General features: G+C 41.9%; 1 long non-coding RNA gene across 2 annotated transcripts in view; it reads right to left on the reverse strand.

The window, feature by feature from the left end:
* Positions 1–24,816, reverse strand: part of LOC128758243 (uncharacterized) — a 54,542-nt gene extending 29,726 nt beyond the window's left edge. Inside the window, exons 1-3 of one of the 2 annotated variants that reach the window (XR_008414457.1) lie at positions 24,635–24,816; positions 22,894–22,957; positions 4,949–4,990 (exon numbers count right to left, since the gene is read on the reverse strand). This is a non-coding gene — a long non-coding RNA (uncharacterized LOC128758243). Of the gene's footprint in view, positions 1–4,948; positions 4,994–22,893; positions 22,958–24,634 lie in introns of both variants that reach the window. The other variant, XR_008414456.1, reaches the window with a different exon arrangement.
* Positions 24,817–25,508: the final 692 nt, after the last annotated feature.

Here is a 25,508-nt window from a genome sequence, read left to right on the forward strand (position 1 = left end):
TTGCTGGGACTTGACCATGAGGAAGAACTGAATTAAAAGGCTCCACCGGTATACTGAAGAAATTATTAATGGTGTTTCAAAATCAGAAAAAGACAAATGTATCTTCTGGCAAACATGTCTTGAGCCATTCATCTGCATCTCTTTTATAAATGGTATGTTTTAGGTAGAAGGTAATTTGGTTTATTAAATGGTTAAATTAGATATGAGAAACGACAGCCGGGGAACATACGAGTCACCAACGGGCCGATGAATATTGGCCAGTTAAAGTGAATCATGAAGAAAATAAAAGGGCAAAATGGGAAACAAATGACTCAAGTGGGGAAAATGGAACCCGGCGATTAGATAACACACAACAAGAAAAAAAGAAGAAAATCGACAATGGCTTGTTAAGAAAGGCGAACAGACAAGAGGACATGAGATGTACTTACGCTGATCTACAACAGCGCTACTTGCTGACACTCTTGCTGTAATGTTAAAGTAGCACTTTGCTAATGGGCTTAATGACATATGAAGCAGCAACTGCATCAGGAGCCGCTTCAATTTGAAATCAAGGCTCGTCCCTCGAGGCCTTTGCTGCAACACGGCGTGAACTTGCCGTGACTGAGGAGGCAAATAATGTCCGCTGAACAATCCTGCTTTTAACTGCAGGATTTAACGACACTGTTAACACGAATCACGTGCTTCAATATCGAAAAACGGCTAAATTAACGAAAGCAAATTACCATTATACACACCACCCATGTTGGAGATGTGACTCTGTTTTTTGATCGTCTCAATGAACGTGTTGGCATTTAACTTCCATAAAGGTTCTGTGGATTGAATGTTAGAATATGAGTGTAATTTTAGCATCATAAGGGCAACGTCTATATTTAATAACAGTGTGCTGATTTATGCCCTAAAAAAGCCAATTGCAAATTGAGTTATTTTTTGGCATTTTCTGAGAAAAAACATGTCACCGCAGCCACGTTTTTAATTAAAATTCCCAGCAAAATAAATTAATTAAGGACATGATGGTTATCATGCCTGTATACTTGATATATTTGGACATGTGATTTCCATTGTTTTCTAGTTACACAACTTGAATTTTCAAAATAGCAAAGGTATTCAAATGTATATCAATAGTAGTAAATATTTAGTTGTTCATTTATTACATATATATATAAATTATTCTTTAGAAAGCCTGTTAATGTAACTTAATTACTTTTTAGACGTTTCTGCAGCACAGAATTATTACATCAAATTAAAAAAAATAAACTCTGGGTTGGCTATTGGACCAGTGTCTTATGGCATGGCAACAAAACATTGAGTCTGCCCAGCACTTTCCACAACGGACTCATGACACACCAGCCGCCATGTCTGCTCCAATTTGCCCCATCAATTACATGTCCATCTCCTCTCAGCTCCTGTCCACGTCTCACTTGTTGTCTGTTCGTCAACTGCGCTCTCGGACTGTTACTGATGGTATCAGATTGCCGCCGGCTTTTCGGCTCCACAAAGTGAAGCTAATGGGCTCTCAAATGCTCTGGTGTGAATGTGGCGCATCGCGATGGGAGAGATAGGATTAGATTTGATTATGGAGGCACATTAGCAGAATAAAATGGAAGAAAAAAAAAAGTTTTTCATCAACTTAATATACATTTTCTTTAAAAGTGTTAATGTCCTTTCATCAGCCATGCATCTCATTTAAATATTTCACCCGCTCGCTGATCTTTTTTCCCACCATTCTCAGGCGCCACAGTGGGGGAAGGAGAGAGCTCTACTGCCCCTTCAGGCTGAACAAGGTAAATGTCTTCCTCTAGGCCAGATGAATGATGTCAAGCTGACATATTTATATTCATTTAGGAGCAGGGAGGAGGAGAACCCATCTGTAACGGATGTGATGGGAACGTATGAACGTGTGTGAGTGTGTGTGCCGAGGTGTGTGTCTGCGTGTGTGTGTACTCGTGGATGTGTTTGAGCATGTGTTCCAAGGTATCCATCGTTCATGATAAATGAATCATGCTTTGTGTGAGTTGATACCGTGTTTGTGGATCTGTGGAGAGTGTGTACAGCGTGTGTGTGTGTGCGCGCATGTGTGGGAGGTCATTCCTCGGTCACTCGTTCAGGCTGCGTGATGAATGAAGAGAAGAGGTGCCTGAAAAGCCAGAGAGATTTGGGAGAAACATTGTTCCACGAGGTTAAAAATGGCCCTGTGTTGCGCCAAAGCCGCTGGGAGTGTTGCTAAAAAATGTCCGACAGTGATTAAAGCAAAAGCTTGTCATTATATACATTTAATTTTAAGCCTGGTTAAGTAAAACATTAATAAAAAATAAATTAGATGTTTGCACGATATCGTGAAGCATCGCAGTGAGAGTGTTTGCGCTCACATTTAAATATTCGCCATTATCTTACCTTGTGTATGCAGTCACAATTTGAAATAAAGTCCAGGGCTGATTTGCCTTTTATGTCTGTCTGCATAATCACGTGATGCATTCAAATGCTGTTCAATACAGATGTTAAAATCTTGAAAATAAAATCATGAAATGGTAAAAAGTAAAAAAAAAATGGAGTCTGGATGCTAGTTCAGAGATATGTGTGTGATTCATTCTGACACAAAACCTGACTTAGAAAACCAGAAAACAATTTTTGGGCATGAAAATAAGCCTAAACAGATGTACATACAGACAGTGGGTATGTGGGTTGTGGGTTGCAGTCTCATCTGAGTAGGAAGGGTTGAGCAAGAAGACATTTTTCATTGAACACAGGGGTGCTCATGTGTACCCTGCTGGACAGGGCGGGTGCGTATCAGCGTGTGCTGGTCTGGGACACAACATCCACATGCAGTCAACAACAACTGGGATTTCTCAATCACTTTTTTGTGCTGCGTGAGGTATTAAATGCATGCTGCGTAGTTCACGGTGGGAAGGCTATTTAGGTTGAAAAAAAAAAAAAAAAAATTCAGATCATTTTCATCGTCTCTCCAAACTCACCACCGCTCACAACACTTCTCTGATTTAAACTGCTGACAATTGTTTTGATTAGAATAGTTCAGGTCTCCAACACCTTGGATTGTTTTCATTTTGTGAACAATTCCACGAATGCTCTGTAAATCTATAATTAGTAATACTAACCTGTATAGTAATACTTGGTATAACACAGTTGACATTCTACTCCCTTGATGCAGACCTGGCCAAAGCGCGGCCCACGCGCCACATGCAGCCCTCCTGGAGTCAAAACTAAACTTTAAAACTGGTTTTGGTTTATTGTAAGTCAAATATAGCCATCTTTTCATTTGATACGTTTATTTATTTTTAGTTAGTTTTTGGTATTTTTCTTTTTTTATAAACATTTCTCTTCTTTGTTTCAACGTTGATTATGTTGTTTCTTTGTCTATATTTAATGTTTATTCCATATGTAATGTTTGCATGCCGCCATAACAACCAAAATTTCCCCATTTTGTGTAGAATAAAGGCAGTCCATTTTCCTCTCCCTGAAAATAAATTGGAATTGACGATAGATTTTGGGAATGTTTAAATGGAATGTATTTTAAATGAAATAAGATCCAACCAACCAGACGTAGTTGCTTATTTTTCTTAACAGAAGATTATATATCATTTATTTGTGGTAATTTCCAGTCAACTACTTGGTATTTTTCTTCTCGCCTGCTCTCATTTGGCTTGACAAAATTGAAATTCAATTGTGTCAAAATGTGGGACATTTTGTTTGGAAAAAAACATGATTAAATGTACTCAGTTTTTAATTCCAATTGTCATTGTTGCACAGGCCCGCAACCCTGAACAGGACTAAGCGGTGGTCAACTGATGTCGTATGTATGCATAGATTAGCTAGCAAAAGATATTGAATATGTAAAAACAATCTGAGACATAGGTGATATTTTCTTTGCAAAAATATTCTTGCAGTGGACACAGTTGGTGGAAGCGGCAGTGTTTGTGTTGGACTAGTGGCCGAACAGGTCAAAGACATCTGACTCAACCAGGAAGTATCGCGCTGCCCTAGACCGGACGTTGGGGGGCCAAACAGGAAGGGCTACTGAGAGGCGGACGCTCGGAGTCATTAGTGTCCGTCAGCAAGTGGGCAAACGCTCACTGAGTGGCTTAAGTACAATTGTGTAGGGCTCAAAAATAAAGCAGCAAATGGAGTAAGACACTGATAAGTAAAAAGTGTGTGCCCGGGAATATATGCTCGTCACAGTGCGCTCTGGCAGAAGTGCATTGTGGGATCGATGTCCATACCCTGTGCTAAATTATTCATCCTGTCAGCTGGCCTGTCCACCAGCCGGGCTGGAAAGCGCTGACCAAGAGCTTTAGCCCCTTCCCGATGGATTCACCTCTTCATCTCCAGCTCAGCCCTCACTTCCTCTCCTCCGTGCTCATTATCTTTTCTCTGATTCGCCGTTCCCAGCCTCCCGTCCACGTTCAGTCTGCTTATTCCTGCGATCTTTTCATCCGTCTTTCATCTGTTCGATCAATCTGCCAATCTCATTAGACTCTGCGAGACCAGCCTCTCCGACTATACTGAGCTTCTTGTTACTGACCGAGACGTTGCCTTTCGCGGGGATTTTTCTGTTTTTGAAGTCGGTCCTGGACAATAGCCAAAATATTAGTGGACCACCAGGGGCTCTTGTGCGTCTGCTCACCCTTTACATTTGTGAATGCACATGTGCACATGATCAACTCCGGGTTCAGCGCGTGTGCGAGTGTGTGTGGGTGAGTGTGAGTCAGTAATGGTGACACGGCTCATACATCATGGCCAGGGCCTGTTTGATTACATGCGGAGGGGCCCGGTGATTAATCGCTGGATTCAGCTTCCTGGCCCAAGTTGTGACACCCGGTCACAGAGCATCTGTACTGACACGCCTCCTCCAAGCCCCACTGTCCTGCTCCAGCAGACCCCCAGGCCGCTTACACCCACTCACACAACACACAGCTCCACTCAGCCTTTCACTTACCGTTCATCCTCTCCAGCCGGCATTGTGCTCTTCATCTTCATCCTGCTGGACAACAATAACCATTAGTCAGACCTTTCCCTTTTAAAATTGAACAAAGCTCATTCATTTTTAGTTTACTGCCAACATGCCGGATAACCAGGGTCAGGTGGTGCCGCTGCATTTTTCCTATGTACAGCATCTCAGCTGTCATTTGGACAGAGGCGGGGTTCAAGCAGGCCACAGAGACTTGCACCCTCATTGACATTTGGGATGGTAAATAATCACCCACTTAAAATGTAGTTGTTGGAAAACAAGCGGAAAAGAAATGAGCAGCTGAGCAGAGCTGAAAAATTACAATAACAATGTGGCTTAAATTTTTACTTTTAAAGTCTTGTAGCTGGACAACATGAGCTTAAATCACGTCATGTTAACTGATGAAGTGAACAAAGTGAATAACTGCATTTTATGCCTAGTTGACAATTAATATTCTGACCTAAACTTTCATTACATGTTGAGGAACTGAGCCGTCAAAACTGGCCACTGTGTGTAAATGTCTCTGAAACCGTTGTGATGTTCAACAAAACATTTCATTCCCCCTCAGAATATTTAATTTCAGTGTCATTTTTTTGTCCCATGCCTTGTGGTTCACCTGAGCGATCTCTAGCAGTACAAAATGGAAGAAGCAACAGCTAAAACAAGAAGGCTTTCATACGTTGTGTCACAAATGAAGCCAATTCCAGCTATAAAAACTGCTTACCATAAAGGAAGAAAGTGAGAAAACATCAGGCAAAACTCAGAATGATAAGTACAAAAGCAAAGGTTGCTATCTAAAAAGTGAAGTGAAACAAAAAACAAGATGTATTCAAATCAGCCACGAAACATCAGTATGTACCTTACAAACTGGCAATACCAAACACTCCCTCACACGCTTTTAGAAACCCCTTAACAGCAAGCGCGCACACAATTCACATTGACTCCGTTACGTCATCATCATCCATGTTAGCAAAGGTATTCCTACGATAACTATGACACCTCGTACAGTTATTTCTCATCACACCTCTTGAAGTACGACTTTGAAGCAGCTGTTGTAAGAAGAAGTCCCTGTTCGAAAACCAAAAAGCATCAAGTAGTTGTAGTAGTAATTTCACAAGATCGTACACTGAGACTGGAGCTAGTCCAGTCTCAGAGTACGATCCATCTTAGCATATTGCTAACAGAATAGCATCGATGGTGGAAGAGTCAATATAAAAATATCAAATATATTGTAGTTCAGGAGATAAATAAATAAATAGATAAATATATTCACTGGGACGTTCTATTGACCAACTTTTCTTATGGGACCCAGGCAGCTTTCTGTGGGGAGCACTGGACGCCCGCCTCCCCCAAGTTTTGTTGCCACGGCAGGTAGGAACATATGGGCTCTGCACACTATTTAAGAGCATCTCGCTCCTCACACACTGGACATACTGCATGCAAGGAGAGGCGCTGGAAGCGCTGTAGATGGATCTGACTGCAGTTTTGACAATTGTAATTACTGAGTCAATTTCATCTAGGTGAGATGAGGCCATGAAACCTTTCTGTTACCTGCGTGATGAGCTGGTCACCGACGTGCTATTACAAAGTAAGCAATAGCAGTAGCTCTTGTGAGACAAAGTGATATCTCCTGTATTTGAACGAGTTTCTGGAGGGGAAGGTATCTTGTTAGTATTTGTTTGTAATCAAAATGTCCTGTTTACGTCCAATAAACCAGGCTTACAAGATAGAAGAAAGTACCCAATGTTTATTTGTAGCCATTCCTCTTTATATAGTAACAATACTTATCCCACGATTAAATCTAATGTTTTCTACTACTTGTACACTGGTGTGAATGAGGAGGACTAAGTATAATTTCTCCTTTGTGTCAGATAGTTTCAACCAAAGAAGCAGCACCAGGCAGATTATAGTCTTCAGAGTGCCGATTGGTTAAAGTGTGAACCCTTGATGCAACCACGTCGACCCTCCAGTGGAACAGTTTGCCACCCTAGTATTAGATCTAGAATTTAACCTGTCAGTGGAAAACTGAGTCACAAATGCTTTCGAGCAAATCTGCGGTATAAAGGTTGTGACATTTTATGTCACACCCAGAAGACAGTGGATACTGCAGGAGCCTGAATGCAGTTCTTTGATTTTGGTTAAAAAATAAATAATTTAAGTTAAAACAGTAAGTAAAACAGATCAAATTTGTACCAGTATAAGTTGATTAATTTGGAAGGTGGGATTGAAGGGCCTGTTTGCAGGTATGTTCTGTTTGTTTGTGTGATTCTGTGTTTGGTTGTAATCTGGAATGCAGTTCAGTGGTTTGAGGTGGATGGGAGCAGGTGGAACTTTTGAGTCGCTGCGCACCTTAAGTCACCTTGGAGCGATGCTTTCAGTCGGGAAAAAGTAAAAGTGGAGCCCCACCTTTTCTTTTGACCTGTCTCTCTGTTTAACTTTGGCTACGTTGTTGGCGTTTGGACCAGTAAACGGTTTAAACCTTTCCCAGCGGCCCTGTGGAATTATTGAAGAACGCGGACATCGGGGGGATTATTGAGAGAGTCAAGCCGAGCTCCATCGTGTGGATGCCTACAGATACGATTTAATGCATCAGCTACGGTTCGAGGGAACACAGTCTACGAAGTCACCATAATGTAAACGTGTAACAGACGAAGCAGATGAGCAAATGGTTGAGTCCAAGTAAATTCATGGTGGACACCAGAGATGAAGAAACGTGTGTGCGTGTGTGTGTGTGCACACGAGGGTGTGTTCCCCTGACTCTCCCCTCCAGTCGGTATCAGAATGAGGGATGGCCCTGCCAGCAATCAGCTCAGGCCTGGACTCAAGTTCTTCACGAGGATTCCCTGCTGAAGCTATTAGTCTGGGCATTAAACACCATTAGAGCACACACACACACACTCACACAAGCGCACATGCGCACACAGTGGAGGCATCTGACAGCAGGAATGATGGGATGAGGTAGAAGGGGAAAGAGCGATTAACGAAAGCTGCTGAGAGAAAATTGATTATCAATTAACAATAATTAGGAGATAAAATTGCTGGGTATCTGTCATAGTTTCGCGTTGGCGAGTGGATCCAACAGCTCGAGTGAAACTATTGAGCCACTTTTCAGTCAGCTAATAGGATGTTTACTATAGTAAACACTAAGATGTTACAGTCATTTCTGGATTGTAATGTTATTGGTTATTATTATTATTAAATACTGGAAAACCGAAAATGTGACGGCCCTGTGTAAAGACATGAAAAGCCGTGGACCACGCATCATATTTGCACTGTCAAGTGACAATTTGCTTTCAGGTTTAAAGGCAAATATGAGGAAATCTCATTAACTCCAAATGTATTTTTACTTGCTGCAGTTTTTTTTTCCGTGGTAAAATGTGATCTACTCTAGAGTAGCTTCGCATCAAAACATGAATGCGTGTATTAATGTAGTTATACTTGGCTGAAGTTGACAAACATGGCCGCCTTGCTGAAAAAGCCCTGTACAAATGGGAAGTTCGACAATGGCGTCAAAAATGGTCGATTCTGCGTCCTCCCAAGAATCCCACAATCCTTTGCATGAAAAAAATGAAACTGATCAACCTTTCCCAGATAGCCAGTCCTAATAGTTCAAAAGGTCAAACATTAAACAGATGCTGAACATGTATGTGTGTGGTGTGTGTGATCTCCTGAATACTCAATTGAATTGGTTGCTATGGACAGTCGAAGCATGTGTGTGTTCCACAATGTCACTGGCCCTAGTTTGTGCGACGGTCTGTGTTTATTTCGTAGAATTAGAACTCAACATGCTCAAACTGCAACTAACCAGTCATCAACTCAAGTTTGTTAACATCTGAATACAAGCTATGAATGTGCCATTTTAAACAGCATCCACATTGAGCTAGATTCAGAATCATTCTTTCCTCCAAAATCTGCATGACACAGATGCAAATGAACAGCTTCTATATAGAGCAGCACTTTTCAAATCGTGAGGCGCGACCCCCAGGGGGGCGCAAGGCCATTCCAGGGAGGGAGTGTGTGGAGGTGATTTTTTTTTCTTTGCTGGACACGTGGTTCGCAGATCAGTTGATGTGAAAGTTGTGCATGCGAGCAAAGGGTTTTTATGCTTTGCTTTGCTTTAGCTACGATATGAAATCCCGTCCTGCACCACATCAGCGTGAGACGATTGTGTATTCATGCGTGTGTATATATATATATATATATATATATATATATATATATATATATATATATATATATATATATATATATGTACAGGCAGACAGACAGACAGACAGACAGATAGATAGGTAGATTCTTCCTGTAGGGGGCAATGTTACGGAAAATATTTCAGAAGCACTGATACTGATAAGATCCCCAAAACAGTGCAGACTACACATTTACATATAAATAATCACTGTTCTGATCAAGGCTGAAAAAAAAAAAACATCTGTCTTTTGCTTCTAAAGAAAAACCAAACACGCTTGTCGGTCAAAGACACACACTCTCCACTGAGATGGAGACCAACATGCTGAAAATGAATGCAGCTGGTGTGTGACAGTTTCTTCGATGCCCTCCGCCTCTCATCAGGCAGAACTTGTGATCACAGACTGATATCATGACACAAATGTCTCACTGTCACTTCGGATTTGGCTGCTCATGTCTGAGCAGTCTCCCTCTAGGCCCGGGCGACATCAGAGCACGCTAACCAGCAAGACGCCATCGGAAGCTAATAAATCATCTGTGGTTTTATTTCAGATTTATTTGGACCGTAATGAAGACGCGACGGGCCCTGGGCCATAACTGACGGCGACAGGATGACACTGATGAATGGCTGAAGGTGTGTTCTCTACAGTGGCAAGAGAGGGATGACTGGCTGCAAAGCTCCTGGTGCGTATGTGCGTGTGTGTGTGTGCATGTGTGTCTATATGTGTGTGAGGGAGCTCAGCATAGAATATACCAATGGACAGTTCTCTGCAGTAGTTCGCACTTCCTAGGTTCCCAGGTTCTCATTTTGGTTCATTCATCATCTGACACTCTTGACATTTTTTAATCCTTTAGCAAGGACAAAGCCTCTCAGCAGGGGTCACTCAAGGCTCACTGCCGGGCCCTTTATTTCTTTTTTTCATGGTGAATAATGGAAGTATACTGGCTTTTCTTGACAATTCTAAATTTACAAATCACAGTTATTTCTTGTCCTGTCTTACTTACCTAGAAAAACTATTTTGTGATTTAATCATTTAAATATATTTATCATCTGTGTACCATTGACAGCAAGGAATTTATTTATTTTCTCAATGATTATCAAAAATGATTCCTACAAACTTTTTATAAGCTGTTTTTAAAAGAGTTAGGGGCAGTTCAATAAGGACTTGCTCCCTTTGGAATAAAGTAGGACAAGGTATGTTGTTTACATGTCATGTTCTTCAAAAAGTGCCGTGCTGCAGTGTGTCAGGATGGTGCAGGACAAGCTTCATATGGATTCATTGATTGACAAGATGTCGGAAGCTCCAGGGTTGAAGGACCAAGTCGATTTGTCCTTGTCAGACTGAGAGGACGCAATCAAAACAGAGAGTCGGCACAATAGACTTCACTTACTAATAAGAAAGTCAACACGTGACGAGAAACAAGACAAAGATACAACGAAATTTGCATTAGAAGTTCAGCAAAGGTTCATATCTTTAGCGTTTGCAACTTGGGATGGTGGTTATTCACATTAATGTAGGTTTGATTAAAAGAAGCATTTTTAACACCATTTCAATGTTGGCAGATCTGTTACGGTTGTTGTAAAAGTAACTTACAAACCAGGAAAGAGTGGACACCCACTGCTAGTATATGCTATATGTGTAGGTCCAAAATGATCTTTTTATGAGTAGTTGACAAACATGAAAAATTCCCAAGCAAGCAGAGCAAGAAAGGAGCAATAGAAACTGAAAGTGAACTCTACTTAACATTATAAAAGGGCTTTCTTCTGGGTGTTATTGTGTGCTTTTGAATGGAATAAGAATATCCAGGACTAAATGTCCTGTACACGATCTCAAGGGTTGAACGATGTGGATAAAATTTCACACCTCGACATTCATGCCCGATGTCTCAATACTAATACGATTTGACTATAGAGTGGAAGCAGGCTTTTGTTCAAGAGGACACATTTTACCAATCAGGTGTGTTAGGAGTGAAGTCAGTTGATTGTCAGTCTGGTGTTGCAGGTTTCAGCAGACACTTCATTTGTTTAACACTGTGAGCTTGATTGATCGGAACAGAAACTCGCACAACCCTGTTCTTTTTGGGACCAGGGTTTGAACACCCTTGGACTGGGTTTCAAGAAAACAGGGTCTTTTTTTCTGAAAAATATAAAATTACATTACAAAAGGACGTAGAAAGCCGGATGTCTGCTATTGGCTCATGCTAGCAGTCAATGAGGTTTGTGAGTCTTTGTCAGTCTCTAAACAATGGTGATGCACCGCTACGGCTCAAATGAGGGCTGCCACGCCTTCAGAAAAATCATCTCTTTTTAAAGATGAAATATCACAAGATCAAACGCATTGAAATGAAGCGGAAACATTGAAACAACCCAATTACATGATGTTCATGGGCACGAACATGATGGTTTCCCCCATTTTTAATGGCAAAATCCCAAAAGAAACATACAGACTGAAGTCCGTTGCTGGCGGAACTGAACTTGTGCATTCCAGCCGTACATATGAAGAGACGGACCACTGCTGATAGGAGAGAGATTTACGTCTCATAATTAAAAAATATTTATTATTACCAATCTAGTAAAAGTGAAAACTTTTCCTCTGCCCCATTCCATGTTTCTTTTTTTTGAGAGGGGTTGAAAAAAAAAATCCTGTTTACTGCAGATGCAAAGGGGAAATAGATATTGTTGATTTAGTGGCGTTACCATCTTAAATGCCCATATCTCAATATATAGATTCAAAACACAGTTGATTTAGCAATATTAATATCTTGAATGTTCATATCTCAATATAGATCCCCTAACGAAACAAGCGTTCAGCTTCTTCCTATTCTATATACTGAGCAAACTGGTGAAGATTTCATTGTTATACTTCCCCATCATTGAAGCACGTAAAGCAATTGGGAAATTCTTTCTAAATAATATGATTTCTATTTTAAACAAAATAACACAGAACAGCGTAATCGCTCCTTGTTCTTAATGGTGCCACTTGGACATTCTACCTGCCAAACATCATTACAGGACAGATCACACGCTCCTTCTTACACAATCCTGGCACCATCTCCGTCCCTCCATCTTCATCAGCCCCTCTCACACACCCTGTTACACTTCCTTACACTTCCCATTTCCACTCTTCCACCAGTGTGCCACTCACTTTCAGCAGGAAACTCTTCCCCAGTCATCTGCTGTGTCCTTCCCTGCTCCTTCGAACAGGATTTTCCACACCTCCTGCCGTCTTATTTACCAAATATGTGGCAAAGTTCATTAAAATATTGGGCTTACAATGTGGGAGTCAATTGGTTTCCATAATGGTTATGGAATTAATACACATGCACACGCGCGCACACACACACACGTGTTGAGAGAGTGTGTAATTAGAACTTGAGGCTGTTCCTTCCTAACAAACCTGAGGGTAATTAAAGAGCCCCAGGACGCACACGTTCGTGTGTGTGAGCTGGTTCTAATTAAGCCCCAGCGAGCTGATTTAGCCAATTAGCTAAAAGCTCGATGTCGGACACCAAAGCACTACGGCCCAAGTGGAAGTTGCACTAATCCTACAGCGTCCCTCACCACACATTTTACTTCTTGAGGCATTAATCACCTGAGTTACAACTGTCATTGTTGTGACGGCGGCGTGAAAAGTGAGGCGGAGCATGTGGGGGGCGACGGCAACTGTCTGACTGAGGTGGGTGAGATTTTGTCGTTCTTTCACAGCACAACTATTAAGGACATATAAAATAGAATAAAAGAACACAACTGGGATTTGTCTCTCTTCCGAGTCTTAGAATAACTGAACAACAGAGATGTTTATTATCCATAGATTGAACAAGCATAATAATGTAAATAGTCAAATGAGGTTCTAAAAAAAGATGGCGAAACAGAACAGACAGTTTACCAAAGCATACCAAGTGTAGAAGTACCTAGGTGACTGAACCAAATAGACCCAATTGAACATAGTTGGTTCCCGTTCTTCAAGTACATCAAGTAACCCAACAGAAAACAATAACTTAAAGAAGCAAGGCAAACAATCAAATTATAAAATCCAATTTGGAAACGTTGCCCACTAGTCAGTCATCTTTCTGTTCAACAATTTGCTCTTTGATCCTCATCCTCTCAGTTAATCTGGTTATTAAATTGTCCAGGATCCAAATCCGTTCTGCCAGTCAGGGCGCTGCGGCTGAAGCTGGGATCACTCATGAACCACATGACAGCTCGTATTAGAGATGAGCAGATGGAGATAGAGAGACGAGGGATAAAGAAGATATTCTCACATGGATATTTCTGGTTAGAGATGTTTGTGATGTGTCGACATAGCCGCGGGATCAGATGATGGTCAGTGGAGAAGACTGAGAGGTGGGTGGAAGGATGAGAAACACATCCAGGCCCTCTTAGTCATTAAGAGATTAAATCCCATCTCTGACAGACTTGTCAGAGCCGGAGACAGAATCGAGCATGGCCGGTAATTTGACTAGTTTCCTATCTCCTCACCGCTCGGCTGGCCGATGACAGCCAGGCGACAGAGCGTTGAATATGCAAGATACCGCTCCCACCATCCTTTTAAACTCCACCATCTACCTCATTTGTGAGCGCTGTCATGGCTGCCTCACAGAAATATATGCCTGCACACAGATGCCTGAGGAAATAGGTTGTGCTAAACCATTTGAATTCTCACCAAGAGGTTCTGACCTTCTATGATATTGACGGATGAATCCTCGCAGGTTCAGGGCCAGTGCATGTGCGGTAACAGTAGGTGAAGTTCTCACCGTGGTTCCAGGCTGCATTAGCTTTGTGTGTGTGTGTGTGTGTGTGTATGTGTGTGTGTGTGCGCGTGCGCTGGTGTGCAGTGACAGTTCCTGTTAGCATGATGTGCAAATCCTTCCAGCACAGCCGCGATGAATCCAGTCGGGCCAGGTGTTATTTTAACACTCACTTTGGGAAGATGAACGAGGGATGTTCTGCCTCTCCTCCCACCTCACGCACTCCCAACCCCAGCGCCTCTCCAAGTCCCATTCCTCCAATCGGAAAAATCTGCCCCAGTAATACGATGACATTATGGGGCCACTTAGAGCTCTGTTAAAATAACCCCAGTGAAGGAGGAGTGAGACAGAACCAGGTTACAGCTCTCCGATGTGCAAATTAATCAAATAAATAAATGAAGATTTTTTTTTTTACCAAAAATCCCCCCCCCCTCAAATAGATGTTCAGAGTGTCTGTTCTGGTCAGTTCCCTGTAACACAACCGCATACACACACTGCTGCACAAGTCCAGAAGAAATGAGCTGAAACGATTTTTCAACTGAAGATGCTTTCATGACGCTGGACCAGATGTTTCCAGATGTTTCAGACATTCACCTTCTGCGTCAACCCATGTCTAACTAATCAATTCAGAACATTATCCATCACATAGTCATTCCAAGGATTACTTTGCATTTTTCTTGATTGCTGACATATTCCGAAAATGAAACGCAAAAACACACTTAGTTTGAACTGTCATTGCTTTGTGATTTACAGTTTCATAAATGGCAGTGAAAAGGCTTTATTGCAGAGGTCACATGACCATCTTTTCATGACCCACATGATCATTTATGAACTAGTATATAAACTAAATATGAGTGTTATAAAGTCAATAGAGCTCACAATGTCTTGCAGTGAAGGTAGGTTCGGTCCGCCTTCACAATAATTGCTCTACGCCACAACCACGTTCTCCTGAAAAACATTGTTATCACTCACTCGCTGTGGGTTCGGGTTGGCCAGTGCTCGAAGGGCTGGGGTGGTGCAGATTTTTGTTCCAACCGATCAAGCACACACAGTTTAGCTGCTGGGGTTTCAACTGAAACAAGCAACACCAGACTGAGAACTTATTACAGTCTTAAGACACCTGATCGGTGAAAAGGTGTCCTCTAGATGGGTTGCAACAAAACAACCTGCACTCACTGCGGCCCTTTGTGGAACCAATTGCCCACCCTTGACTTAGCCCCCAAATAAGACTGACAGAACATCGACTCACAAAGATTCTACGGCAAGGAAGCGCCCCAATCCTGCCTTTATGCAATCCCTAAGTGTGTTGGTGTTTATTGCCATATCTCTCTGGCCTCACATGCTCACAAGGTCAACCCAAAACCTGGCACACAAACAGGGTATAGCAGAGGACTTAAGGTTTGAGCTGATACAAGATAGAACAACCACAGTCTTAATTCAGGTGGCTGATGATGGTCATCTCCCATTCACTCTGTCTACAGAGCAAAGTAAGGTACTTCAACGCACATTCTGGGTCAAACACAATGGTTGGTAACAGCTCTTATACCTGCGGTAACATGAACACACTGTCAAGCAGAGTTCCATTCATACGAAGTATTGGAGCGCAGCTGCGATGATGTTTGATCTAACTTGAAGCAGATGTTGAATGAATTACATAAACATACTGCGGTTCGCTCTGTCAGAAAAGTCTGTCCATTCTTTCACGCAGGAACCAACAGTGTCTGGTGACGTCCAAAGTTTGGGACCGGCGCCATCAAGTTCCCCAGTTGCTTATAAATTCTGTATTTGGGGGATTTTTGTTGGACAAAGAAAAACTTATCTCAGACAATTGGCTTCTAGCATGTGTTCAAATAATCCTTGACTGTCGTCTTAAAAACTAACAATATGAATTTAAAATGAAATACAACAACTCTTCATCAATCTCTCAGTTTAACTTATGAAGTTGTCGCACAGGTCGGGTGTTAGTTCCTATGACCTGCCACACCTCCAGCCCCACTGAGGGCAGCAACATGGTTGTTATTTGAGAGGATCACTATTCTCTGGAGTTTGCCTCCAAAGCCAGCACAGTACATCTGCGGTGTGTGGGGACGTCTTCCCGCCATCCCCAGCAGCTGTACTTATAGGTTTTCTTTTCTCATTCTGCCTTTCCCTGCCTCCAGCGCCACCTTCTCAGCCTCCACTCTGAACTCTAAATATGGTTGGCCCCATCATTCCAGCCCTACAGAGCTGCATACTGTGGACTTGCTGATAAACTCTATACTTTCTACCACCACTCCATTGGGTGCATTCTGGCTTTCTAGCCAACTTCTTGGCACTTTCACCTTATGAGCGTCTGCCATGTCCTCTTTCCTGAGGACGGCAAGCGCGATCATGAGGGATGATCTTTCCATTGAGGACAGGATAATTTCCGGTCAGTGAGTATTTGACTTCTCTCTGGAAGACTAGTAGCCATCTGAGGAGACTTCCTGTGTGGGTGCCCACTGCATTTCACCTCACAGAAAGCTTTTAGGGCCGGCATTGATGTTTCTTGGTTGCCACCCTCCCATAGGTTGAAACAGCACCTAAAACCCCTGGTCCCCACTGATGACTTCCCCCACCTTTAGGACCTTCCACTGCCACTTGGTGGCCTTGTCATTAGCAACACAGTCAAGTGCAACCACCGCCACTGTTGATAAGGTAGAAAGAGCAGAAAAAAAATCCCAAATTCCAAAGCATTTGGGCCTCAGCTGGCACATATGTCCCTGGGTGAGGATTGGAATAGAAGATGATCAATTTTATTTGACTGAACCTGCGACAAGTTTTATGGGAAACTGTTGCAAGGCGCACGAATCCTGCGCTTCCTTCAAAACAATCAGCGACATTCAGTCTTGCTACTTAACGTTGGTTGCCATGGCAATGGCACTGCAGCCAATTCGGCATTCAGGTAACAACTTGATTAATCTGAGCCACGACAGTGAGGTGACAGCTCCTCATTGATCTGTAATAAAGCTGTTGAGCTCCATGACGAATGGAGGCCAGGAAAGTTTGTGAGCACATGATTCATTGAATAATTAATTAAACAATGGGATTGATTTAATCATTCATTTTCCAATCTGAGGAAAGTTTGAATGCATATTTAAAGCCAGCGAAGTGGAGAGGTGAGACAGAATCTGAGTCTCAAGTCGCCTTAGATATATTTAATTGTTGAACTTTAATCTCTCACAACAGCATGTGTTAACTTCTTTTAAATGGACAAATGACTCAGTATCTTAAAGTTCTGGTCTGGAGCCATGACCCCCAGCATGTTTGGGAGGAGAACATTCTACTCCACATTTCCTCTCCATCTGCTGCCTGCTGTTCCAGGGTGTGTGAGATGAGTCCTGGATTTTCTGTCAGGGGTACATTCCAGCAAAAACACATTGATTGAACTACAGATCCCCCTCTTAAAGCTTGGCGCGCTCCTCATCCTGATGTGTGAGAATGTGCCATAGCTCACATTAGGACTTCATTTTTCACAACATACATCACGTGGTATCAAACGAAGACTGACAGCGTTTCGCTGTCGCCAAACTTCACAGCGACGTATGTTTTCTAAATCAGAGGAGGGGAAGGACTTCATATTGTCTGTGAAGAATATGATTTTATGTAGCTGTACTGAGACCATATTTGGCACGTGTGCTGCAAAAGGTCAAGGGGAACGCATTTCAACCACTGGCTGGCATGTGTGCAGTTAAGCTAAATGAAAGCCTGGATTCACAAACCCTATTTCCAAACATGAATCATTTGTACAGCACTATAGCATGTGACCCACAGTCGCCAATAATGAAGGGAGTTGTGCCACATTCTTGTTTGAATTAAACTTCCCTAAAATGCATCTCGTTTATGAAAATCACACATAAACCACATTTTTAAACATTCTCCCCCAAAAATTACAGGCCTCTACAAGAAACTACATTTGTTATGAAAAGAACAGAAAGTATCCACCTCAACCTCCAGCCTCAAACTACACATACAACCTGTTACCTTCATGCATTCCTCAGTTACATAAATGAGTTAAGAGTTCAGTCACAAACTAGGAATCTTTATTCCAAAATTATAAAGTCATACACTACTTGCTCTTACAACATATGCATGTTCTAAAAATGGCTTGTACTTAACGCTGAAAACAAACAGAAGATAACAAGCAAATGCACTTACATACTTGGTGAATTTATTGAACCACAGGCAAAAAAATATTACCAGTTTTGGTCACACTTTATAATGTGGGAACACTTACTACCCAGAATAAACTATGTATTCATTAGCGTATTCGCAGCATATTAGCAGTAATCAATCATTGTAAAGTATTGCTTTGTGTTTCGTGACTGACTAGATTTTTCCCTGGAATAGTCAATGGATGTTCACTCTAAACAACCTGTTTTTTGGTGTAGATAAACAAATTAATTAGAATGTAACACTTAATATGTGTTCCCAATCTAAAGTGTGATGCAAATTTTATGCTTGTTTTGCTATAGCAGACTATGTTCTGCTACCTTTGTGTCTTGTGCATCCTCTCTCCAGGCACCGCTATCGTTCATATCAGACAATTCTTGCAAACTGCATATTCATTGATGAACTCTATAGACTCGGTAGTTAACAACAGATATTGACCCACAAACTATGCCTTGTTCTACAACTCAAAATCCACCTGTTTTCAATGATCATATGGCAGCATGAAACAACCTGTGTTTTTTTAGTAACATGCATTTAGCAAAATAAATGAAGTATTCAGCAGCTGATTATTCCGTCAAAAACTTCAGATATTTAGACGATGCATTCGCTCACAGCAAACTGACAGACAAACAGAAGCCACCACCTGCGAGACATCAACCCACAAGACACATATGAGCAACATGAGTATAAAACATGTCCACATGCTAACTAGAAAGGTTTGCTTGTCCCTGTATACATCACACCCAGGTCTCATTGAAGATCATTGTCCATCCATCAGCATGCCGTTACGCGGTGACCAGTGAGAATATGAAATGGCTCTCGGTTTGTGGTTGCGGATGATCAATGCTCATAAACATTTAATGTCATAATCAGCCATTAGGCAACACAGCGGCCCATCAACGCTAACACATTTGGTCACGGATGGCCACTCTCCAGAACACATCACACGTGTCCACGCACAAAAAGAGTCACTCCCATAACATAACGCGGCTGAACGATGAGTGCGCGTGACAGAAACCGAACACAAGATTTGCTGCCGAACACGTCATTAGACAATCCCGCGCTATTAAACCAGCCGCGCCATGTGTGCTCAGTGACTTTGATGTTCTGCTGTCGTCCAAATGGACAGGTGAGGGGGAGCTCCGGGAGGGATTATTGGGCGAGGACTTTACAAAGTAAGCCAATTTATAAAAGGTATCCCAGGCTGAATTAGCGGCTAATGACTCTATTAGCTTTCATTTTTGCACCGAGGAGATTTGCCTGCATAAATTAGGGTCCGATCATTGGCAAAGTGTCATGGCCAAAGGACAGTTTATAAATACAACAGCCAGGCCCTGTCAGCCCGGCCGTGTGCTGATATAGACATCTCTGCAGACTTTGTCGTTGAGCACAACAGACTTGTGCCAGTCAGACAGTGACAGGGGACCGTGGAGCCCCAGGGAGAGCTCTCACAACGACGTCCCTGAAAAGGTCAACTTGACGTGGGCACAGCCCATCGACCTGCCCCTGTGTCGACTCTGCTGATAAAAATCAGATAAACTTAAGACCACTTATCGATCTGAGGCGCAGAGCCTTAGGCAAATGTTGGCCGAGCCCCCCCGTGCGCTTCCCACCATCTTCGCTTCCTCCACTGCTCTGCATATCATTACACACCAGCACATTAGAATGATGGGTTGTGATGAAGGGATGAGGCACTACCTGAGGAGAAGGGAGGAAAGATAAAGGTGAGTGCGACGGAGAGCGAAGGGAAAGGAGAAGCGGGATGCTGGTTTCTCAGCAGAGAGCCGGGGAGGCGCTTTATTAAGAGGTGAGAGACGAGAAGTGCGATAAGGGAAAGTAAGATTAATCGCAGAAATTTGAGCAGAGACAAGGAGATTTCATTAACTATAAGAGCGCTTGTTAAAGCTAAATGGTCAGTGAGAAGTGAAGGAGAGGGAACGCGCATGTGCGGCGTCCAGATCTGTGCACCCTCCAGGAGCTCAAAGAGTCTGAGACAAATTATTTAAGAGTTGTTGGGAAAGAAGAATAGCTGTTGTGAAGTTCACACACTCTGGTTACTCATTAGGTGCCAGGGAGGAGTAGAAAATGGGGACTAAAAGGTTTATGGACACTGAGGGAGGAATTGCAGGTGGTCTGGAGTCAGAGGAAGGCGTTCATTTGTCTCATTAGTAACGTTCTGAACTTTCAAATTACACCATTAGATGATGAGACCAATAGCCTTCCACTTTTCACAGAGGAATGGCTTAACCAGCGTCATCATGCTACGACTTATAGGACACCTTGACATTATCTCTTCGTGTGCAAACTCAAGGGTGTGAGAAGAACAGGTTGATTATTTAAGTGGAAGACTTAAGTGGCTCAGGAAAAAATACAAAGTCTTCTACTGCTCCAGTTTTAATCCACGGAGGTTCCAAACAATAAATATGGAGGCAACGTCGGAAATTCATTTAAATATAATTATGCAAATTTAGGGTGCAGGACAAAGGCAAGAAAGGACAGGATGGGAAGTAAAATAGAGCATCTTCAGCACGCAAAACAAAGACGTAAGCCAGTTCAAGCATCTTGGAGGGATGTCAATATATCTTCAGGATTCCAAGGCATGTTGAGCTTGGAGGTGAACACTAAGCTGTTGTTAAATCATCTCCACTCTGGCTAGGAAACATCTCGTGTTATATAAAAACTTGCTTACCATTTGATAGTAGTGGTTAAAAAAGATGCAAAGATATTCAGTAATAGGAATTGGAACAGATAAGTCCATTTTTAAGTTCAGATTCAAACCATTCTCTCGTCCTCTGCTTATAAACTAGATGGGTTGCCACTCCATCACAGGACCCCTAGAGAGTCAAGCACTTTCATTGTATAGACTGTCTTATATTAAAAAGTTTATGTCCCACCATGAAAATAAATAGAAACTATCGAACGTGTTTGAACAAGATGGTAAGCTCAGCATCAGCAAGCATGCAAGAGGATAACTACGTGAGCAATGGTTTGTGGTAATACTGTGAGCATAGATAACACAAATCCAAGATCAAAAATGCATTTCTGACCTGCCCAGGTTTCTAAAATCCCCCAGTAGGAGTTGGCTTAAGTGGGAATGACTGGTACAATGGTAATTAAAAATGACGATAGAGAGGTTGTAGACATGAAGAGACTAGAGGCTGCCTCATTGGTGTAACCAGAGATTTGCAGATTTGACAGGCACAGAAAGCAGAACGTTGTTGATAGTACAGTGTGCTTTTGCATGAGGGATTGCGGCATTCGAGGGCAGAAGTCAAACATAGTTTGAAAGCCCTGTACACTGCATCCTACTGAGAGACAGAATTGGAACAAAACCTCCAGGAGAGGTGAGGACAGACAGCAGAGTTACACGTCCAACAGGCAACACTCATCCAAACCAAACATCCTCTCCAACTCTCTCCTGCTCCGTGCATCTGCGTGCTGCCCTCTGCACCCACACTATCTCTGCAAACTTCCTTTACCGCGCGCCAGGCACACATTCATCTACCCCACAGCAGCACACACAAACCCTGTGTCATTCTCAGGAGGCTTCAGGCAGAGATAAGAGGACAGGAGTCCCACATGAGCTGGGAGTGAAGCGATGACCACAGATAACATGTTTCCTCAGGTCCGTGTGTGTGTGTGTGAGCATGTGTCCCACAGTCGCCATGAAGAAGCATGTTGACCGCCTTATCGTCTCAGTCCATGTCAGCACCTCTCAGTGTGTAAGCTGAGGCTCTGCATGGACTTTTAACTGCTGTACATTTTTCAACATTATTATGACCACTAGTTTTATTGATTCTATCACTGATATTTTCTGTCATGATCCAATATTGGACTCAAACAACATGACCGCAGCCATGCAGTCACACGACTCTTCACTGACATTTTGTATTACATTTTTCAAATTTGAAAAACTAAAAAAAAATCAATAGAAATACGGAATGACGCTTCTTGGCCAGATAAGTCCACTCTTTTTGTTGTTTACACTGTAAATATTTTCTCAACTATTCGACGCGATTATGACATAAATACGTTTATATGAAAGCAGTTCGAGCTCAACCTCTCAATGGAGACGCGAGAAGACGCTCAGTTTTAGTCCTCTGCTGACAACTACTGGTGAAAGTTGGTAATAGCGCACCAGCTAATTCACAGAATTTCACAGAAGACAAGTGCTAATACTGTAGATTCCCTTCGCTAATTCCCAGTCAAAGTAAATTAACAGAAATGTTTATCATGAGACTCAACAGACAAAATAAACATATTAATAAAATTATATTAATATTTTTCAGAATTTTGAGCTTGGTTTCCAATGCTTTTCAATCCATATTTTTATCCTCATGATTTCTTATGTCTTTCTAAAAGGCTGCTAAAATAAATGCCACGCACTTTTAAAACACATTTCAAGCCTGTTCTTCCTTCTGAATTCCTGTTTCATGTGATTCTAGCCCCTGTGCCGTAGTGCAAATTATGTGTGAACAAAAGGTCACATAAAAATCAATCCTTTATGTCATGTTGGCAGTTAAATCATTGAAATTTAATACATTTTTTTGTGTCAACTTGTAAGTGCACTTTATGGGCGCATTTTTCATCACCGGGATCAAATGTATTAAAACATGGAGTAGAAAGAAAGAGTTTGGTCACCAAATCGGAATGAGGTCTGATCATATATGGTGTGCAGAAATTGCGATAGAAAGCCAAGAGTAGATTCATCCATAAATATCTTCAGTGAGATCATTATGTAAACCTTGGGTGACAGGTGAAGAAACCAGAATTACCACTTCAAGTGTAGCAACAAGCCAGAAACATACCGACTCCATCATCCAAGGCAATTTCACCATTCCCTGCACAGCAGCACAATGCAGCAGAGAATACCTGCAATGAAACACAAAGGGGCAACTTTATCATCCTAAATGTATGTATATGATGTAGAAATATGATTCAGTGGGAGAAATCATGAAAAAAAACTCAGGCGCTAGGTCATTACGATTACACAGAGAGCTCCCTGCTGGCCATTATCATTCAAGTGCATCTCTACACTGAAGGACACAGCAAACTTTGTGTGCGGGTGTGTGTGTGAGTGTGTGCAGGTTTCGTGGCAACATACATCTGTCTAGGCAAAAAGCACTCTCTGTAATATTAATTCTGAAAGGTTAGTTTAAGGCAGGTTTGGTTTGTTTATAATGAAGTGAAGTCACCCGAAAATGAATGTAAATCAATACAGTGTCCTCCATAATGATAAAAACACACTCGTATGTGTGTGTGATGAAGGACGATTACACATTTTATTTGGGAAGAAGAGTAGCGAACAGGTGCAGCACTGAAATAAGGACAATCTGATAAACAGAACCGTCATCAGGGAAGTAAGCCATCGCGGTCCACTGTCCGCACGTTAGCGGCTGGTTGTAAAATGGGAAGGAATACCGCCAAGTCGAGGTCCAACACATAAAATCAATATGTTCTCATAGTTAAAAGCAGGCTGCAGGTATCAGATGTGGGCAATCAATATACACAATCACATTTTTTTCCTCAAATTAATCGGAATTAAAACCAGAAAATGGCCGTAGCACAAGTGATGCCGCTTGAAAGTGCAAGGTCCCAGGTGTGAACATGAGCTGCAGACCTTGGTGTGTGACGACGGCATGTACATTCTCCCTGCATGGGTGTTCTTCCAGGTATGGGCATTTTGGAATTTCACATGGGTCCATATGTCCTACGGGGATGTTGTCCGTCATTGTAATGGACTGGTCCTTGATAAGTACTGGTGTGGTGGTGATTGGTCATTCTTGTAGCACTACTGACTGAAGGTCAACGTGATGAAAACGTAAAACACAAGTTTCGTTGTTCAGATGAATGACATTTCAAGTGAAACATGGCCGGTATCATTTTCGAGGAGGATGAATTATTACTATTGATCTAGATGAAATTTTGTTTCTAACAAGAGTCCAATAATGTTTTCCTTGGCAAAGGCAGAAATCATACGGTCACATGTAACCCTTCACTCACACAGGCTGATTTAATTCAAGTTTTTTGTCACATTATGTCAACAACTGCAACTTTGTTTCTGAAAATAACCCTGAATGTTTTAGGACACTTTTACGTATATACTATCTGAGAAATGTATGTTACAGCTGTAACAAAATATGCAACTGGTAGAAAACTGAAAACCCGTTTTTGTTATTTGGTTAAATAGCACTAATAATAATGTTTTATATTTTATATAATAATGTTTATAATATAGTTTTATAGCTGTCATTTTACCGCATGACACTGAGAACAATCAGAAATTCGCCTCTACTTTTGATTGTTGCTTACTGTGTTATTACCAAACAAGATTCATTTTAAAACCTTAAAAAATAATAAGTATAAAACGCATTATCTGAATAACCACAGCGCTGCGTTTAGCATTTACTAGCATTTGATAGCTGGATCAATGTTAATTCTCACACTTCAATAAACAGTTACGCAGCCACGCAGTGCTGTTTCCTCGGTTAAAAAGTGAAGTAAGAAACTAGACAGACATGAACAAGCGTTCAAAAGTGTCCCAATAACCTTGTGAGTGGAGTTTCTGAACAGTTTAAACTCGCCGCTGTCCGTGACCCTGCGCGCGTCCTGCGGATCCTCTTTCCGTTCCTCCCAGGACTCGCACGGTCTCCCCGAGTCTTCCAGGAAAATGAGATTATCCCCGACCAGACAGAGACCCCACATCCTCCTTCACGGACGAGGCCGCGCCGTGAACTTTTCACCCGGTCAGCATAGCAACCAGAGCCCCTCCACAGTCCACCAGAGGAAGCGGGAGGAGGAATTAGTCGAGCAAGATCGCCATCTACCGGAGGGACGTCAGACGTGCAGGTGAGGACCTGCCAGGCATTGAGCAGTGCTCGTTGTCCGCACTGGTTTGTGGCCGTCTTTGTTCCCAAGTTGCGTCGACATTCAGAAACTGAGACTGAGCCTTTATTTTCTTGGAAAACACATGCGTTCAGAGGGCGCTTAAAGTCCAGGAGGTGGAGCAACGGCAGCGAAAAATGGACCTGTTTAATGGTTGGCAGATGACGATGATAGTATGCAGGGATAAATATCACTTCTTATTTAAATATTCTCTAGCAAGACATGGGGGAAATAAAAACATATCACGGAAGTATTTCCATGTGCTTTTTTCATTATAAATTGTGTTACTCATTTGTCTTTTTTTAACAGCTTTGGAAAGTGAGATCTATTTTTTATGGAAATGTTTTTTTTTTATTTAAATAAATTCAGCTTTTTTTTAATATAAATATATAAAATTACACAATGATGTGAAAATAAAATTACGTCCAACAATACTAACACAGTGGAAACTTGGTTATGACCTTCAGTATTTCTTCTACCTAAAGCGTTTTTTTTTTTTTTTTTTTTTTTTTAAATGCAATGCACATCTTAGTTTCTC

This window comes from Synchiropus splendidus, chromosome 4 (genome assembly GCF_027744825.2).
Source record: "Synchiropus splendidus isolate RoL2022-P1 chromosome 4, RoL_Sspl_1.0, whole genome shotgun sequence".
Lineage (NCBI taxonomy): Eukaryota > Metazoa > Chordata > Actinopteri > Syngnathiformes > Callionymidae > Synchiropus > Synchiropus splendidus.